A 16292-nucleotide genomic window follows, 5' to 3' on the forward strand; every position below is an offset into this window, starting at 1 on the left:
TACCAATGGTTCCTAAACTTCAGATATATCAGTACAACAGATACTAGCATATTAAGTTAAACCACAATTTTGTGTCTCCTGCCCATGAGGAAGCTTTGACAGGGGTACTATTTTAGGCTGTGGAAGGTGAGAGTGAAAGAATGAGGGGATGAAAACTAGATAACATGGTTTCATAAAAAAAAAAAAAAAAAAAAAAAAAAAAAAAAAAAAAAAAAAAAAACTGCAAATAGTAACAGTAGAGAAACTAACACTATGTTCTTTGAGGTGAAAAGGTAAAGTATTTTGGCATTGTTGGCTAGGAGATATGTGGGATTTTGTTCAGCTGCCTAACACAAAATCCTTTTCTTGCTCATATTCAGTGGCACCCGTGCTTTTTGAAGTCTATGTAAAAGTTTTATCTCTCCAGTGCAGGCGGTAGTGATGGATGTACATAGGATTTCATGTCATGTATGCGTTGTTTTGCTGTTATTTTTAATGACAAAGATGTGTGTGTGTGTGTGTGTGTGTGTGTGTGTGTGTGTGTGTGTGTGTGTGTGTGTGTGAGAGAGAGAGAGAGAGAGAGAGAGAGAGAGAGAGAGAGAGAGAGGAAAGGCTAACATTGACCTCCTACAGACAGATAGCTGTAGGTAGTGTCATATGCCCTCAATTCATGATGCACTGTCGAGAGTATGGAATTTAACCTAGGACATGGATGCAAAGTTTCATGGTCAGTAATTGTATCCCACCACCTCTCCTCCACTTGCTGGCCAAATGAGGCAATAGAAATTTCTTCATCTATCAGAATTCGAATCAGACACTTCCAAGTTAAGTACCATTGCACAAGTGTGTGTTAGCACTTTTGGCTACAGAGTAACTGCATAATACAATTATATAAAAGAGAAGTTATTCATTGCACTAGTGTTAGGTCTTTTGAAACTAGTTAGTTTTCACTTGTTAAGACACTGGACTTACATTCTGGAGGATGATAGTTTTGATTACCCATATTTAGGTTTTCCATAATTTTTTGAAATTGTTTATGTAAAGCAATGCTATAACAGGTTCCTTTGATAGTGTATGGCCAATTTCCTTGCCCATCCTTTCCTAATCCAAGTTTGTGGTCCATCTCTACTGACCGCATCACTGACTTCCCACCCCAATGGTCTCTTTTTGGTTTTGTTTCTGGAAAAGATGAAAAACATTCAGGAGCAAATCTAATGGCAGAAGAGTTCTAAAAATTGTAAATGTATTTATGAGCAGTCTGTTCACAACTGATGAACTTACTTTGGAAAGGTGTGTCATTGTATCGTAGCTACTGAATAATACTCACAGGTTTATGAACTACAGCTTGGTGTCAGATGTGCGCCACCAGTATGGTTTGGTAGAGGGACACAACACAGTTGGTAAAAGGTAATTTTACTCTAGTTAGTCCTGAGTTCCACTAACTGATATTACTCTCAGACTACATGTAGCTACACCTGAGGTTTATAATGAACATTTATCATTTGTGTGGGGGGCACTCAAATCAGAGCTGAGTAGCCAATTTGAATCATGGTGGTGGCAGAAATTTTCATTTCTAGTATTTGGTTGGCGAGCTGGGTGACAGGTGATAGGCTGCAGTTCCTGGTCAGCAAACTCCAGGCCCAAGTTGAAATGATCATATCCCAAAGCTCTCTTCAGTGCCTCTTGGAGTGAGGACATGTGTCAGTGTTGAAGGTAAGCCATCTATCAGATGGGGACCACTTCCTTAGTGGTACTGGCTATGTACTGGCTCTGTTGTTCACTATCTCCTGCTCTGCTTATTCCTCCTCCTCCTCTTACCACCCCTTTCAGAACTATAAACAATACAAATACATAAAGAGTGCTAAAAGCATTCATTACTACCACTTCCGTAAAATAGCTTATGAGTGTGGATACCCATGAGACATCCAACAAACAGTGTGTAACCACAATTTTAACCGGGACTGCAGCCATACCCTTAGTGGTGCATGTAAACAGGCAAATGATGCAGAAAGGCTACAGAGAAATAAGCTAGCTCATTCACAATATAATGAAATGAACATTACTACCAATATTCTTCAGTAACAGATATTGACATAATCTCTGGTAGCATATGGGAATTCCGTGACTTTCTGACATCTATATGATATAATTTTGCCAACTAAATGAAGTACCAATTGGCCTACTAAAATGTCCAGATGATGACTACAGATGAAGTCATTGAAAGTTTGAGACTGAATACAAATCTGACATGGTAAGAACTCTGTGAAACATTTATTCAATGGCACATGACATATACATTAATTCTTGAGGTAGTAGAGATATAGCAGCAATGGAGTATTAATGATGTAGTGAATTGCCTGTGACTCAGGACACCTTTTCCTTCACTCGATCTCATCAACACAAGGTAATTCTCAATCTTAAATCATCTTGCTAAATTCTCCAACTATTTTTCTTCCATTTTTACTTGTGCAGGAGATTTTGCATAACACAGCCCTTATTTGTGCAGACGGGTTCTAGTGCAATTCTTCTTCAAGGACTTGTGTGAGATGATGGTGTCTTGCAGCATTTCATTGGAGAAGCTGAAGAACCCACACTTCAGGCACTTCTTGGAAAAGTATACAACACATCCAGTTCCATACGAATCAAAACTGATAAAGAACTATTTATCTGTGTGGTATGAGGAGGTGCTTAGCAAAATACGAATTAGTGCTACTGATCAAAAGGTCTGGGTGCCCATAGATGAAACCATTGATGTGAGTGGGCATTATGTTGCAAATGTTGTTGTTGATGTTCTAAAAGCTGACGGGCCTGGAGAAATGTTCCTCCTAACATGTGAAGCTCTCGAGAGGGTAAACAAGTCGACAGTTGCCCTTTTGTTTGACAACTCTATGAAGCTACTGTGGCTGGATGGTGTGAACAGAGACAATGTTTTGCTGCTAGTAACAAATGGTGCTTAATAGATGGCTAAAGCAGCCAAGGAGCTTCAGATTCTATAACCCCAATGTTGTACGTCACTCATCTTGCACATGAATTACACAGAGTGGCAGAGGAGGTGCGATCAAATTAACCTGATGTGAACAAATTAATTTACTGTGGCAAGAGAATCTAAGTGAAAGCTTTGTTATAGCTACAAAAATTCAAGGACCAAGCACCTGCACTGCCTCTCCCCTGTCAACCCGTTCTTACACAATGCGTTTCTTGGCTTAATGCTGCTGAGTATTACTCAGCATTAAGCCACTGAGTATTACTGCACTAACAATACCAAAACAAAGATGATGTTTTTTGGGCATGATAGTATGAATCAAGTTCCATCACAACTGTAAAAGAGGTCTTTACAGATACCTTGTCTGGAAACTTGGCATACGTGAATGCCAACTTTTTCCGTGGTATCAACAGCGATCACATGCCTGGAAGCTGCTGGTACTCAGCTGTACAATGCCCTGGGTATTGTGCAACATGTGCAGAGTGAGTTGGGCAAGCTCATGGTCATGTGGCTGACAAAGTGAACAACAAATTGCAAAGTATTTTCCAGCAGAATACTGCATATTCTTCGATATAACAAAGTGAGCGACAGTCTTTCTGGAAATGCCACAATATTAGAAGACAGTGTGGCCTTTCCTCATTCAAATACGCTCCTGTGACATGGAGAGGAGCTTTTCTGGGTGTAAAACTATCCTCACTGACAACCGAAGATCTTGGAAAATAGAAAACCTGAAAATGGAACTTGTTATACAGTGCAGATCAGTGGAAACTGAAGACTGACAGGACGTGTTATCAAATTTGGATTACTGTAAACAAGTTGTGTGCAGTAGTAAAACATTGGTTTTATTGTTTGGATAGGTCCATTGTTTTCACCATACTTCTTGTCTCTTTTCAAACACATGCAGACATTTCAAAAGTAAGTGGTAGTTAGTTTTAAACACTACAAAAAGTAAGTGCCCTACTCACATCTTCTTCAGAAGTGAATTTTGTATCACAGGGTATATTAAAATAAATCAACGATGTTTTTTGAATAAACTCATATAAATCATATTTTATTATTTAGGTCATGTTTATGTAAGTTTTTGGTCATAAATGCTTGCTGTGTTTTAGGTAACTAAAATCCGGGCTCTAGTGATCAACTGCTGAACTTCTGCTCTCCACAGCAGTTTGTTTGTTGCGACAGTTGCAGCTACGCATGGAAAGAAGATGGATCACAAGAGTTTAAATTGATCAGCCAGAACATTATGACCACCTACCCAGTAGCCAGTTTGTCTACCTCTGGCATGGATAACAGGGGTGACACAGCATGACATGGAAGCAATGAGGCCTTGCTAGGTCGCTGGAGGAAGTTGGCACCACATCTGCACACACAACTCAACTAATTTCCGTAAATTCCAGGGAGGGGGCGATGAGCTCTCACACCACGTTCAGTCACATCCCAGATGTGTTCGATTGGGTTCAGCTCTGGCGAGTTGGGGGCCAGCATGTCAACTGGAACTCGCCACTGTGTTCCTCGAACCACTCCATCATACTCCTGGCCAAGTGACATTGCGCTTCTTGAAAAATGCTACTGCCATCGCAAAACTTGATCGTCATGAAGGGGTATACGTGGTCTGCAACCCAGTGTACAATACTCCTTGGCCGTCATGGTGCCTTGCACGAACTCCACTGGACACATGGATGCCCACGTGAATATTTCGCAGAGCATAATGGAGCTGCCGCTGGATTGTCTCCATCCTGCTGTACAGGTGTCAAGATGAAGAATGTATCAGGATGCTTTCAATCACGCAACGCTCTGCCATTATGACAACATCGAGTGCCTATGATTACGTGCCCACTTCAGTAGTAGTTGCCCACGTCAGGATATTGACATTGGAACATGCATGGTTCTTCGACTGTGAAGGCCCATCATTAGGAGTGTTTGGTGCACTGTGTGTTAAGACACACTTGTACACTTCCCAGCATTGAAGTCTGATGTTAGTTCCTCCACAGTTTGTCGCCAGTCCTGTTTTACCAGTCTGCCCAGCCTATGATGTCCGACATTCTGTAATGAGGAGCGGCTGCCTAATCCCACGCCATCTGGATGTGATTTCACCACAGTTTCGCCACATGTTGAAGACACACAGCACAGCACTCCTCGAACACCCAACAAGTCGTGCAGTTTCTGAAATGCTGATGCCGAGGTTTCGGGCCATCACAGTCTGACCTCGGTCAAACTCAGATAGATTGCGCGCCTTCCCCATTCTACACTTGACAGCACGCTCACTGATACTACACTGCAGTGCCAAAGAAACTGGTATAGACATGCATATTCAAATACATATATATGTCAACAGGCAGAAGACGGCACTGCGGTCAGCAACACCTATATAAGCCAACAAGAATCTGGCGCAGTTGTTAGATTGATCACTGTTGTTACAATGGCAGGTTATCAATATTTAAGTGAGTTTGAACGTGCTGTTGTAGTCGGTGCATGAGTGATGGAGCAGAGCATCTCTGAGGTAGCGATGAAGTGGGGATTTTCCCAAACGATCATTTCACGAGTGTACCGTGAATATCAGGAATTCGGTAAAACATCAAATCTCTGGCATCGCTGCGGCCGGAAAAAGATCCTGCAAGAATGAGACTAACAATGACTGAAGAGAATTGTTCAGCGTGACAAAAGTGCAACCCTTCCGCAAATTGCAGCAGATTTCAGCGATGGTCCATCAACAAGTGTCAGCGTGTGAACGATTCAACAAAACAATTGATATGTGCTTTCGGAACCAAAGCTCACTTGTGCACCCTTGATGACTGCACAACACAAAGCTTTACGCCTCGCCTGGACCCTTCAACACTGACATTGGACTATTGATGACTGGAAACATGTTGCCTGGTCGGACGAGTCTCGTTTCCAATCGTATTGAGTGGATGGAATTGTACGAGTATGGAGACAACCTCATGAATCCATGGACTCTGCATTTCAGCAGGGGACTGTTCAAGCTGGTGGAGGCTCTGTAATCGTGTGGGGTGTGTACAGTAGGAATGATATGTCTAGGAATGACTCTGACAGGTGACACATACGTAAGCATCCTGTCTGATAACCTGCATGCATTCATGGCCATTGTGCAATCCGACGGACTTGAGAAATTTCAGCAGGACAATGCGGCACCCCATACGTCCAGAATTGCTAGAGAGTGGCTCCAGGAACACTCTTCTGAATTTAAACACTTCCGCTGGCCATCAAACTCCCCAGACATGAACCTTATTGACCATACCTGGTATGCCTTGCAACGTGCTGTTTAGAAGAGATATCCGCCCCCTCGCACTCTTCCTGATTTATGGACAGCCCTGCAGCATTCATGGTGTCAGTTCCATCCAGCACTACTTGAGACATTAGTCGAGTCCATGCCACGTTGTGCTGCGGCACTTCAGCGTGCTCGCCGATGCCCTACACGATATTGGGCAAGTGTACCAGTTTCTTTGGCTCTTCAGAGTATAAGCACCGTCCACGTGTCTGACTAGTAGTCATTCCTCGCCAAGTGACCCTGCTGTCGCCTGGATGGGTTTATATCAATAGTAGGTTGGTGGTCGTAATGTTCTGGCTGATCAGCGTATTTGTTTTGGATATTCTTTGTATGGAACAGTGCCAGAGAGTTCAGTGGGGTCATCCAATAAATAATCATACAAAAACGCTTGGTGCTTTTCGAGCAAATGAGAAGCTAAATGAACAAGTTTTTAAATTTCGATCAAATGTCTGTTGCAAGATTCGACTAGCTGGATTGTCATTTGAAGAAACATCTACAACTGCAAAATTCCGCCAGCAGAAATTGTATTCAACCGATTGAAATGCTTCAAATTACAATAAGGTGGTGGTCTTTTTATTGGCCTTACCCAGCGTCTTCACGGCGACATCACATTGCATTTGGCTAAGTAAGTGGTGTAGGGTGGCCAGATGCCATTCCCTGTTGATACGACTGACCTGGCAATCCTGTTTTCTCTTTAATACTCTGTATGCGACTCATTACTGCCGTTTGGAAACGGATGAAAGGATTCTCACTTAAATGTCGCATTGAAGATTTGTGCTTCTAAAAAAATTACGTGTGGGGATCATTGTCTGATTCCCTCTGCAGGCATTCTAGGGGCTTTAAATCACCTTCTTCCTGAAGGTGCAGTTGCAACCTTTGCTGAAGTTTCAGAATATTCCTCAATCAAAGACACACCACGGGTGGTCACGACACACTCTTAAGGGGTGGCGATACTGAGGTTAAAATCAAAGACTACGTTGAATTTGTAGGAGAAGTAAGTAGAGTCGATAATTAATTAGAAAATTTTGTTAATCAATAAGTAATAAAAATGGAATATTAATTTAATATATGTTCTGGGGACGACTTATAACGGAGATTTTCTCCGTCGCAAACTGACACAGCGTATTTTCAATGATACATATGATGATTTAATGTAATTTGTACATCATTAATTTTTTGATATAAATGTAAACTAATTCAGAGTATTTTGAAAATATGTTATTACGTTCTACGTAATTTTGACTGTATGTAATTTATATGGAAAAGTGAATGCTTTGAGCTGATAGGAGAAATGTAGTTCCAGAAAATTTCTATTAAGAGGAAAGTGAAATGAAAAAGGCCATTGAAGGTGGGACGTGGCAATGTAAAGACAGCCAGAAGGGACGTGTCGTTTATTAGCGGGTAACTGGGATAATTTTGCAGAAAAGAGACAGTTTTCTTTGTTGTAACAGCGTGAAGGGATAACTTCAAGACGAGAATTATGGTACGGAACCAGTAGAAGCAATAATAGCAGCATTTTTGCACTGAAATACCAAAATTTAAGAGGAGATCACAATTTTTCCGAGTCTGTCAATGGAGAAAATAAAGACAGAAGAGGAAGAAGCCTTAAGAGACAAGATTTAAGAACTAGAGACCTAGTAGATCAACGCGGAAGGTAGATGATCAAGACATCAAAGTATGAGAACGGACCAGCCGTCATCACAAACCGCGAGTATTCCTGCACTAACAGAGACAAAGAAAAGAGGAAGTTCACCGTGAACTACAGTGGTGGTATGGATTCTGTTATAAAGGCGACTACTAGCGATCATTTGTGTTTCTTTGAGAAGTGGACTATGAATTGAGGAACTGTTTGTTAAAAGCTTTTACTGTAAGGACCAAAAAATATTAAATTTGGCAATAAATTATTAGTAAATGGACGCCACTCCAATACTTTGTTACACGAGCGTCCATTGTTGTGCTTACAACTATATTCATATATCAGGCCAGCACATCCCATTCTAACTTCCCCCTCTGGAGAGTTAAAGAGTCTTTACCAGCAAGCCAGTAGTTTAGGCCATTTACCATTTTACAGCCAACTTTACATACGAGGTGTGATTGGAAAGTTGTAAGAATGGGCTTGTACTTGTACAATGGTGATACTTAAATGCTACAGTGATGCTTCTGCTTCAAAATAGTCCCCTTCTGACTGAACACGCCCACTCCAACGGTGTTTCCACTTTTGGAAATGTTCGTGGAATTTTGTTTCCTCTAGTGCGTCAAGGACGCTCTCCGTATTTGCCTGGATGTCTTCAGTCGAGTCAAACCGCTTTCCTTTCAGTGAAAATTTCAGTTTACGAAACAGACAGAAGTCCACAGGGACCAAATCAGGGGAATATGGCGGTTGTGGAAGCGCAGTAGTTTTGAATTTGGTCAAAAATTCAACGATGGAAAAGACACGATGTGCCAGAGCATTGTCACGGTGTAGCGTCCAACTCCTGTCTTTCCACAATGCTGACCTTTTCTTCCACACCTTCTCGCGCAAACGCTCAAGGACACATTTGTAGTATTCCTGGTTAATTGTCTGTCCTCCTGGGGTAAATTCATGATGCACAATACCGGTAGAAACGAAAAAAATCACCAACATTGTCTTCACCTTCGACTGACTTTGCCGTGCTTTTTCGGTCGTGGTGAACCTGGAGTCTTCCACTGCGAAGACTGCACTTTGGTTTTAGAATCGTATCCATATACCCTCGATTCATCACCTTTAATTACCCTATTTAAAAAAATCTGGGTCATTTTTAGTCCGATTAATCAGATCTTAGCACACTTCAAGTCGGTATTGTCTCTGGTCACTTGACAACACTTTTGGAATGAACCTTGCGGACACTCGATGCATGTTCAGATGTTCAGTTAAAATTGACTGAACTGCATAGAAACTTAAGTTCATCAGCCATCTCCCCAATTGTAAGCTTACAATCAAAGTGCACTAAGTCGCGAACTTTCACAACATTTTTATTCGTTTTTGAGGTGTAAGGACGGCCAGACCGTGGTTCATCTTCAGATGATTCGCGACCATTTTTAAACATGTTGAACCAGACAAAAACATTTTACTGGCTCATACAATTATCTCCAAAAGCTGTTTTTAATAGTTCCTGGTTTTAAAACAAAATTTCACACAAACTCGTTGCTCTGTTTTTACATCCATTTTCACGCAGACAGAATCTGGCAACAAGTCATAACAGACTCGCACTCAACCAGCTGCCAGAACGAACTGAATAAAACGCAGTTTCCTATCAGAGGGAGTTCAAGGACAAGGCAAGGACTCACTCTCCATCCTCCGTGTGCCTGCCCGCCAAACCAGTAAACAGTAGCGGATCCATTCTTAAAATTTTCCAATCACACCTCGTATGTTCGAGACGACTCACTGCAAGATGAGGAAAAATTGATTTTTTTTTTTTTTTACCGCGCAGTTTCCTCAAAGTCGAATGAGAAAGACTGCATAGAGAAGAACACGCAAGAATCTCAAAAGAGCAGTATCCTGCAGCCGCTGACAATCGCTGGAGCTGTACATCAGTCGAAGTGGTTCGCACCGGGACGACAGCAATGCGACTCCGATACAGATCTCTGTCGCCTAGCCCGCAGCAACACCGAGTGCTGGGCGCTCCACCCAACTTGTGTCGTACGAAAAAAAAAAAAAATAATAATTCAAGTAGGTGAGGCGAAGCTACGTCCGTCTCTGTAGTTAGTTTACCAGTAAAGCTTTTAATTTTCGCGCAAAATTGTTTTGAGATTCGTGTATGTTTTACATTGAAACCAAATAGCACGTATCGGATTTTAAGTAAAGATAAATGACAGTGAAGAAAGTTGAAACAGCATCAATTAATTCAGAACAATAAACTGACATATATTCGTTTTCTCACTGAAACACAGAATTTTCTCTCACACCAATGTTTTGCTCCATTCTTTGGCTCCAGTAATGAAATCATACTTTCTTGACAGCAAAGCGTTAAACAATCTCATTTATTAACTCCTATGCTTTTAGTGACTTCGCAGTTTAGGCGAAATTTTTGTTTGTAAAGATACGTCCATTTGTAACGTTTCCCGTCAACATATATTAATAAAACAGAACTTGATTGACACGATAGCATCTCTCGGTAGACATTTCATGTCATAAGCTTCTGTCCGATTATAATTTTACTTATAGATTGCTCAATAAATTTCAATAATTCACCTTAATTTGTACATTCATAGTTCCACACAAGAAAAGTCGCACTAACTGTATTAACACACAGCAAATCAGTCATAACAGAGAAATAACTTGTCTTTGTGAATAGCTATAGAAAGGTTAACGTGGTTCTTTATTTGTACATGTTTTATGTACATGTGACTGTGCGTATCTGCGTGTGTTGAATTAAGCCACCTGTCATAGGCAAGAGAAGAAGTTATTGAATTATTTTGGCGTAACAGTAGCAGGAGAAAGGACACCATTATGCGTGTGGTCATGGATAGTGAACCCTGTCCCGTGATATTCAAGTGTGCTTCTGTAGCACTACAGTAGTATTCCAGATTGCTCAGGTAGTCAGTGAGACATATTAAATTAATTATTACCGTTTTAGACAGAGATGATAACAATGATTTTCCGCAGGTATACAAATATTTTCCTCCAGTTTTACGACCAAATAATTAAAAGCACTAATAAGTTACATGTTATCGCCAAGAATGCGAGTCCCGTTAGAACAGAGTCTCTTTAAATAGGAGCTCGCCTTCACTAACAGAGATCTACCAGAAAGCGGAAGTTGGCCATACGAAGGTCGCCAGATCATGGCATTCAGAATGGTTCTTTCAGAAGTTGCTGCAAAAAGCCGAACCATAAAAGGAGTGCCACTCTGGTTAGTCGAATGCTCGGTGCAGGGACTTTCAAATAGAAGCACGGAGGAACAGCTACCCTCATTCTTTGGCTGTACTTCAAACGAACAACACAGTGCTTCGGGTGACCATTGTCGTCAGGCACCAATTACATCACGTGGACCGACAGTTTAGGCACCACTGTGGCAGAAGTTTACCTAATTGCTGACACCTCAGGAGCTTGAGTAAGGCTACCGTTATCAACGAGCAGCCATTTCAAGCGTGTTATTTGCTCGTTGAGTCGCAATGACTATCTAATTGTCCGCCCTTGGTAGCCGAGTGGTCAGCGCGACAGGATGTCAATCCTAAGGGCCCGGTTTCGTTTCTCGGCTGGGTCGGAGATTTTCTCCACTTAGGGACTGGGTGTTGTGTTGTTAGTATCGTTTCATCCCCATCGACGCGCAAGTCGCCGAAGTGGCGTCAAATCGAAAGACTTGCACCCGGCGAACAGTCTACCCGGTTGTCACACGACATTTACATTTTTACTGTCTAATTCAGTGACGGTAGCGCGAATGTACGGGTACAATCGCCACCGAACCACTACATTATGCTTGCAGCCACTGTGACCTAACGAGGTTGCTCATGTTTAGGTTAGCACAGTGGGGTCGCATTCGGGAGAAAGCCGATTTAAATCTCCGTCTGGCCACCCAGACTTGGGTTTGCCTCGATTTACCTAAATCACTTAAGGGAAATGCCATGATGGTTCCCTTGAAAAGGATTACGCCAGAATTTCCTTCTCCATCCTTCCGAATTCTTTTTAGTGCTCCGTCTGCAATGACCCAGTTATCGACAGGGCTTTGAACCTAATTTTCGTTCCTTCCTTTTTTGCACCTCTTATGGCAAGGCCAGATGTTGTACTGCCGTTGTATCATTACCTGAAGGTGTATGTCCCTCGCTCCCTCATTATCAAAGACTTATTTACCCGTGATTTTCATTATCCAATTATCAGAGTAATTTTTGCCAGATATATTCTTCTATTATAGTTCTATGAAGAAGGGACTCTTCGCTACTCGTTTCAGTGTAGTTAATCTCGTCTGTGTTCTTGCTTTGTAGGTGCTTTAAAAATCACAATATATCTGTTTTATTCAAATCTGCTGAGCTTCGCGGTACGCCAGTGCTCTTAGCGATTATAATGGATAGTACAACTGGGTATTACTAATTGTATACACAACTGTGTCGAAAACGCTTAGTACTGTTATGAATCACGGAGAAACTGACCTTCTTGCTTGTGACAGGAAAGCTGAATGTATGTAATAAATCTGTACGTAATACAAGACGTCGCAGGAGGATTGATCAATATTCAGGGATGAGGCAGAAAAAAATTCTTGTAAACATGGGCTCTAAAATGCATACTTTAATAGGTGCAATCACTTGTCCATTAGATGAGATGTGTTTCACATTAGCGTAGATGAAAAAGTCATCACTTTTCGGGTGCAGTTTGACGACGACTTTTACCTTCCGACTGTCTGCATCGTCTTGAAAAATGAGGAGTGTCTGTGGTTTGTTTTAGAGCAAAGAATTCGGTACACATTTTGCGACTCAACATTTCTGATGACACCAAGAGTTGGTCTGTATGAGGTATGGCATAGAACTGTCTAGGGGCAAGTTGTACAGTGTATCCATCCACCTCATAACGAATTCAACTATACTGCAAGTTAATGATAGTCGAATGCTAACTCATTTTATTTCCATTATTCTGATAACTGTCTATATAATTTTTAAATTTATGGGCGGTGAACTAGAAAGACGTTAAACCTGGAAGGAACGTTATAATCGAACCTTGGTTTCTTTGTTTGGTATGCGAAAACTGAACACGAAGAATACGTTTACCAATACTCGCACGCTATGGGAAGTATGTGAGAGGATACAGAAGTACACATTAAGGTAGTTTATCAGCGTAATCAGAGGCGAATCCAGGAGAGAGGTGGGCGATGGATATGGAACTGTATTCCTGTTTCTTTTTTTTAAGTTATTTTCAACGTGGCTTTCAGACTTAACAATCTCGAAAAGTTTGTCGCTGTTGTAACTGGTATTATAACAGATTAGGAAACCACCTTTGATTACTCTAGAGAATTTAGAGATAGTACGACGATACAAAACTGCCATGAGCTCAGTCCACCCCCAACCAAAATCCTGGATTCGTCTCTGAATGTAATACATGTCACGAACTAATGATCGAGCAGTTCACTACTAGGCTTGGCAAAACTCAGAATAGTTATATGTACCTGGCAAATAAATTTCTAAATGCACAACGTCCACAAACACTCCAGTTTAATTAAACCATTTAAACAAGGCGTTCTAATCCCACGTCCGGCCATCCTGATTTAGGTTTTCTGTGATTTCCCTAAATCGCTCCAGGCAAATGCCGGGATGGTTCCTTTGAAAGGGCGCGGCCGACTTCCTTCCCCGTCCTTTCCTAATCCAATGAGACCGGTGACCTCGATGTCTGGTCTCCTTCCCCAAACATCCCAACCCAAGGCGTTCTTTACAACGCAGAGATTTGCCTCAGATAGGATGGCTTTACATTTGGATTCTTACTGTCCACAAATTTGCAAGCAAATTTGAAATTATTTATTGTCATCTTAAATGCTGCGCTTTATTGTTTTCTTTAGTAAGGTGTATTAATTTATTCAAATTATGACGATATCGACTGCATGTATAATGTTCCAAGATAATTGAATAAATTCAGTTGAATCCATTTGCATGCTAGGTGAATCGTAAACTAAACAGTAGCGCCAGTTAGCGAACTCGGTTACGAAAGAGGGTAGCTTCAACTGGTTGAGAGTTCATGTTAACGGCCGACCTGAAAGTAACTTTTCATAATGCGTCAGAAACATTTACGGGTAATCTGTCCAAAAACTCGTAACATTTAATCTCAAGTACGATCTCCCTCCTAATCGGCGCTGTATGCAGGGTGACTATTATTAAACTATATTAAATAAAATCGTCGTAACTTCTGAACGATTTGCGTTAGGACGTTCAAACTGCACGGTTGGCCGGGGGGCATGATGGGAATCAGTATGGGCAGGTACGGTTTGGTTTAGCGACGAAGCCCAGTTTCATTTGGATAGGATTGTCACTAAGCAAAACTGATGCATTTTGGGGACTGAGAATCGACTGGTGACTGTGTGGTGAGCATTATTCATTCACGAAATAATTAGTGCGATATTCCTTGATCGCACGGCGACTACCGAACGGTACGTGAAGGTTCTGGAAGATGATTTCATCCCCATTATCCAAAGTGACCTGATTTTGACAATATGTGGTTCGTGCAAGACGGAGCTCGACCCCATCGAAGCAGGAGAGTGTTTGATGTCTTGGAGGGGCACTTTAGGAACCGCGTTCTGGCTCTGTGGTACCCAGAGGTCACTCGCGTGAGCTTCGATTGGCCGCCATATTCTTCGGATCTGAACATGTGCGACTCCTTTTTGTGGCGGTATGTTAAAGACAAGGTGTACAGCAATAACCCCAAAACCATTGCTGAGCTGACAACAGCCACCTAGGTGGTCATCGACAGTATCGATGTTCCGACACTTCAGCGGGTCATGTAGAATTTCGCTATTTGTCTGCGCCACATAATCGCGAAGGATGGCAGGCATATCGAACATATCATAACCTAAATCCGAATATCTGTAGCGACGTTTACATGTTTAATAAAGTGACTGCACGCTGTGGTTTGCAACTAATTTACGTTTTTTTCATATAGTTCAATAATTGTCACCCTATACTTGTGTGTAACTACAATTTTGGTCGAGGAACAAAATGTCAGTAGCCAGAAATGCCTTCATAAACAAAGCCAAAATGTTTATCAAGAATTTGACAGCTGCATGAAACGTGATGTTTGGCTAAATTTCCGAAGGAAAATGCCTCACTGGTTGTCTTGAAGCAGTATGGCAAGTGAACCCTGAAATTTGCGTTTGCAGCAATGTATAAAACAAGAAATTTTGTACTTAATTTTGTATGTAACATACCATTGGAGATCTGATAATGTAAGTTAACTAATGCATAACCTATGAAATATGACTTCTTTGTATAAAAGGTGGAGCAGTAAACTTTGCGATAGTTCAATAGCAATGTAACATTCTCCCTTGGATGATAATTACTCCGTATCCATGCCGGGCAGATAGTTAACTAATGCATAACCTATGAAATATGACTTCTTTGTATAAAAGGTGGAGCAGTAAACTTTGCGATAGTTCAGTAGCAATGTCACATTCTCCCTTGGATGATAATTACTCCGTATCCATGCCGGGCAGAAACATTATGTTTCAGTGAACCGAAAGCCGTGGAGTGGTTCAGCCTGGTGCCATAAATCGGTATTGCGAAATACGACTCACGCGGAACATCTGTGGACGATGGAGGGAGCAACAACTTCACTTCTACAGTTGTCTCTCGGCTTTGGCCGTTCATCACTTACAATGCAGATACGCAAGTTCATTAGAATCAAGCACATTTTAATCAACATCCAGATCTGTTTTGGCGTAGGAATCTGTTACGTAAGACTAGCGACTGCGTTTGGCATCGCTCCAGAATTGGCTGGAATGCTTTTGGCAGCACCCAGTCGTTAAATTCACAGACACGTCTAACAGCCTTGTGGCAAAAATATTGCATCCCTTGACAGATGTTATCTCTTATTCCATTACTCGCTTTCCTTCACTGTAATCAGCCTTCAAATATAATGCATCTTTCGATTTATGTACTACTATCCTCTCATCAGCACTGAGGAATGGAGACAAATTAGCAACGCTCAACGGTTTTCTCTGTTTTTGAATTTTACACGTATATTTTCCTGAAACACTTGATCTGACTTATTAGCAGTTAGAAGTATTTGTCACTGAAATGACTGGTTTATTAATTTGCTGTTTTCTTTCAGTCTTATTTAGACACAAGAACAGACCAAATGTTCCACATTAATTGGCATGAATATAGCACATTATACTTGAATATAATTTCAAATGTTTTACAATTTTGTGGATGGTTGGAGCAGCAACAAGGAAGTTTCAAATGTATTAGTATTCTAAACATTAGGGTATTTAAGAGCGAAAAAATCTACACATGATATCTACATAAAAATATAATTTTTGAAAAAGAAAAAAAAATGTGAACATAATCCACTTGGCCATCTGGTACACAGATATATGTTCATCCAGGATCTAGAAG

General features: G+C 41.2%; 1 protein-coding gene across 1 annotated transcript in view; it reads right to left on the reverse strand.

Annotated features, from left to right (window-relative positions):
• Nucleotides 1–16292, reverse strand: part of LOC126175567 (serine/threonine-protein phosphatase PP1-alpha-like) — a 624274-nt gene that overhangs the window by 29638 nt on the left and 578344 nt on the right. The gene's annotated exons all lie outside the window — the stretch shown is intronic.

This window comes from Schistocerca cancellata, chromosome 3 (genome assembly GCF_023864275.1).
Source record: "Schistocerca cancellata isolate TAMUIC-IGC-003103 chromosome 3, iqSchCanc2.1, whole genome shotgun sequence".
NCBI classification, from domain to species: domain Eukaryota; kingdom Metazoa; phylum Arthropoda; class Insecta; order Orthoptera; family Acrididae; genus Schistocerca; species Schistocerca cancellata.